At 37.4% G+C, this 4930-nt stretch overlaps 1 long non-coding RNA gene across 1 annotated transcript; it reads right to left on the reverse strand.

The window, feature by feature from the left end:
• Nucleotides 1-1454: 1454 nt before the first annotated feature.
• LOC134671718 (uncharacterized) lies at nt 1455-4726 on the reverse strand. The gene is made up of 2 exons (XR_010099258.1): nt 2982-4726; nt 1455-2541 (listed from the first exon to the last, which is right to left on the reverse strand). It is a non-coding gene; the product is annotated as an uncharacterized LOC134671718 (long non-coding RNA).
• Between the last annotated feature and the right edge of the window lie 204 nt (nt 4727-4930).

A 4930-nucleotide genomic window follows, 5' to 3' on the forward strand; every position in this document is an offset into this window, starting at 1 on the left:
CTAATATATAATTATTCACTAGCGACCCGCCCCGGCTTCGAACGGGTTAACAAACAAAAATGTTCATGCCAAGTTTCATGCTGTTTCAGCTTGTCGTTTTAAAATGAAAGCGTAACAATTGTATGGGAGCGACGTAATCAAAAATATTTTGAGCAAAAATTAATAATACTTAATTTGATTTGCCGATTTCGCTGAAAAAATGTGACGTCACCCCAGGAGGGAGAAGTTTGCCAAATGTGACCAAGTGTGGCAAGGAGGGGGGAAGGTCAAAAAACCTAGAAATGCGTGTGACGTAATTAATGGGTGACCCCAAATGACAACATGTACAAAAGATGTACAACATGGAAATTTACATACAAATTGTCCCGGTTTTACTTTGTAAGTGTAGATATACAACCTGTTTCACAATTCAAGCAAATTCATCGATCAATATTCCCAATCCAGCTCTTTATCAATAACATTAATCACCACCAGCAGCCTACACATTAACCGACTTAAACATATAAAATGTTAATCACAATGTTTATGCGATCCATTAGTTACGTCATTGACTTTAAATAAAGCACCTAATGGGACAGGTCCCTAATCAGTGAGCAAACTAAACCACTGTTTTCAAGAGAATTCCTAATTTAATGACATAGTTGACAGGTGGCGCTGATAAGGTGGGCTTCTATTTTAAATATCGAACGTTAAAATCGTAAAATTTATCGTTAAAAAATTCTTAACTTCTTTTAACACAACACAATAAATTTGCTTAGTTTTCTAACTCAAAAACAGAACTTACAATATGTTGAAATCTCGCTACGCTCAAGACTCCATTGAAATATACAATCCTTTCTCTCGCTTGGAACGTAAAATCACCACTCACAGTAAAAATCAACTTTGCCATATGCGGGGAAATCAATTCGCCATTCACAATATAAATAAATAATGTTTTGAATTTTGGATTAACATGCACACAGTATTTTTACTACGATCACGATCAGATATATCCGAACAGCCAAGGCGCTCACAAATATCTAAACACACCTGTATTGTCAAGGCGTTAAAGTCCTTGTTCAGATACTTTTGAACACCATGGCCGCTCCATTAAATCCGATAGCGACTGTACGAGTACATAAAAAAACTTATTACCAATGGAATATAGTTAAATTTAGATGCATCTACCATCTTGTGGGTGGACGTCCTACGCTGCGCTTGCTAGTCCGTGGTCTCCACTCGAGCACTTTTCGACCCCATCGGCCATCTTCTCTGCGTGCAATGTGGCCTGCCCATTGCCACTTCAGCTTGCTAATCCGGACCAATCCAGACGAATTGATGGACAGACGATCTTGTTAAGGTCGCCGGAAGACGCTGGATGCGGGTCGCTTCCAACCGGCACGTATGGAGGTCCAAGGGGGAGGCCTATGTTCAGCAGTGGACGTCTTATGGCTGAGATGATGATGATGATGATGAGATGCATCTACAATTTTAATTGCCTCCCAATCGCTTCCTTATATCAACACATTATTTTAGAATGTTTTAACAATTTAATTAAACTAAACACATAAATAACAAAGATATCGGCCAGCATAATTAATGCCCTATATTTATTATGTAACATTTAAATCTCTAATCAAAGTTTTAAAATATCTTTACACTCCTTTAACCGCTATTAGTAAAGATAATTTCTATCTAACATTACTTAAAGACAGAGATCCAAGAAAATATAATTTGGACCTTATTATTAAGTAATAGAATTCAATTTTAAAAGTTATATCTTTTGATAAGAACGGTGGTAAAAAGTGTCCCATGATGGGATCCGGATATTAAAGAAATTGAATTACTATCTTATAATTATGGAAGATAGTTAGGTTCAATTTATTATAAGGAAGGGTATTTGATGTTGTCTCAATTTAGGTAATGATTTGTGGTTTAAAAAGACGTTTTAGAATAACGGAGCCACTTAAATTGTGGTTTAAAAACAGAGAACAGTTGGAAAAGTATCTATCGGTATTATTTACCCGGTTACGTTTTTGATGCGTTGACGAAATTTAATTTGCACCAATTGGTCATAAAGCTTTATCTATACCTACGAATAAAACCGGGCAAGTGCGAGTCGGACTCGCGCACGAAGGGTTCCGTACCATAATGCAAAAAATGGCAAAATAAAAACGGTCACCCATCCAAGTACTGACCCCGCCCGACTTTGCTTAACTTCGGTCAAAAATCACGTTTGTTGTATTGTATGGGAGACCCACTTAAATCTTTATTTTATTCTGTTTTTAGTATTTGTTATTATAGCGGCAACAGAAATACATCATCTGTGAAAATTTCAACTGTCTATCTACCACGGTTCGTGAGATACAGCCTGGTGACAGACTGACGGACGGACGGACGGACAGCAGAGTCTTAGTAATAGGGTCCCGTTTTACCCTTTGGGTACGGAACCGTAATAAAAGGACAAAAGAAGTTTGAGTACTTTGCCGCACGTCCCTGCATCCATATAGTACCTAACAGTGGGTAACAGTTACTAACTATTTATGAAATTTTCAACAGTACCTACTAGAGATGCAACGGATAGTTGTTTGGCCTGATACCGGATACCGCATATTCGGCCTGACCATCAGCCGAATATCCGGTATCCGGCCGCCGGATATTCGGCCAGCGGAACTATACCTACATTTCGGTTTTTCAGGTGCGCATTCTGCAGGTTTGACCTGTTTCCTAGTAAACGTTCGCGCGGACTCATTTCTAGGTTCGAAATGAGTGCCTGTGCAAGTCAATGGAATTATTAAATTATTTTAAAATAATAAACAAGTACTATATTATGACCGTATCTGTTTCTTAAATCCAATTTGTTTACTCCGAAATCAAGCAATTTTACTATCCGGTATCCGGTCGGATAGTAGGTTACTATCCGGTATCCGGCCGGATAGTAAAACAATGGCCGGATAGGCCGGATACCGGATAGTACCGGATATCCGGTGCATCTCTAGTACCTACCCAAACAGATCTTTTCAACGTTTTGTTGGCTATTTTGTAATCCCAAGCTACCTTTCAGTAGGGCAAGCACATGATTGGCGCCACAGTATCTCGCGGCGAGATAGACTACCCGTCTTTTTCTAACTATGCATGTTAACAAAAGAGGGAGGGGTACTCTAGCATTATTGTCATGATTTGATTGATAATATTTATTAAAATTAATTAAAACATGGTGATTACTGATAGGTTTTAGGGTAATTGTTAATTATTGTATGGCAATACTATAAAAAACTGGATCGACGTGGAAGGGGTAAGCGGAACCTGGAACGGAGAATAGCTGGGAGCTCACTTTTGATCGGGACGAGCTGATGGAAGGACATCAGAGGCAACTAAGGGTCGACCTGCCGGAAGGAGCTATAATATCATTATATTAATAGATAAGATATTTGCAGGGCTACCTGCAAATATCTTATCTTATTTAACTTAGATTCTACGTCCTGCCAATACTCGTATTATTTATAATATTTTTATAAATTTTACTATAACGTGACATCGTTGTCAAGGTGCATAACAAGACTAAGCTACCCAGCTTTATCAACGTACAGGCATCCAGCAGGTTTTTCTGGTAAGTCCACATGCCAGAGGCCTGTACAGTCGCCATCAGATATATCTGAGCGGTCAAGGCGCACACAAATATCTATACACGCCTCTATTGTCAAGGCGTTAGAATGCGTGTTCAGATATTGTGATCACACCTCGGCCGCTCAGATATATCTGATGGCGACTGTACCCTGCACTCGTTGTGGGAATATCAAGGTTTCTGGCCTTAGATTATTGGAGCAAGTGTTTCTAAATTGGACAATGAATGTATGTCAAAAAAAGTAATGCAGTTTTGTTTCTTTTTAAAAATAAAAGTAAAAAGAGCTAACTTAAGATTTTAATCTACTTTCCCTCCAGGGCCTTTAATTCTTACCACAATGTATGTTGCGGAAACAATTTTTTTGGTTCTGTACACAAAGGGGGACAAACATAACTCTAATTCCGCCTCTGTCTGTCACAAGATTGTATTCACTATGTCAAAAATCGTGATAAGTAGTTGAAGATACCTATAAATTGCTTATACATACAATTTTTTGCACTATTTTTGAGAATGTGTGCTATAGGCTAAAACGGAATTATGTAAATTATGTTATTTTCTAATTACGATTTCCCGTACAAGCAACCAATCAATAGTATCAATACCAATCGGACATCCCGTAGTAAATTCCCAAAATGCTTGGTTGGCAACTTGGCAGCATCAAGTTGGTAGTGAATATCTTTACGATTGCTTTGATTCATTGCTACGTCAAGTCCAGTGATTACGTACGTAAGTTATAGTGGACGTTAAAAGGCAATTAAATGCATTTTTATTAAAAACACATTAAATGTGTTTAAGTGATTAGAGTTTGTGGCTACTAAGAAATTAAGAATTAATTCAGCTATATATCTTTTAGGTCATGATTCAACAATTTGACTAATATGCAGTGACCAATAAATAATGTTTATATTCACACTGATGGATGTATGAGAATATATTATAGGTAGGTGGGCGACAGTGATACTGATAAGACAATAATTTGGTATAATTATTCCTCATAACCTAAAAACAGTGATACTGATAAGACAATAATTTAGTATAATTATTCCTTATAACCTAAAAGATTGAGAGTTGATCAAGAAAAGTCTGCGGAGATTTTGATAGCCCACGCAGTGCAAGTGTTATTTTAACGTCATAATTTCATAGAAGTTTGACGTTTAAATTTTGATTTTGATTTTGTTTAAACTGCGTGGGCTATCAAAATCCCCGCAGACCTTTTCTTTTTTTTTCGTTTCTTCTAACTCTATCTACGGTTCAATGAACCCCACAAACAGTTCAAATACGAAATATCTCAACATGCTCCGTTCGCCATATTTCACCGTCATATTG

This window comes from Cydia fagiglandana, chromosome 16, assembly GCF_963556715.1.
Source record: "Cydia fagiglandana chromosome 16, ilCydFagi1.1, whole genome shotgun sequence".
Taxonomy (NCBI): Eukaryota; Metazoa; Arthropoda; class Insecta; order Lepidoptera; family Tortricidae; genus Cydia; species Cydia fagiglandana.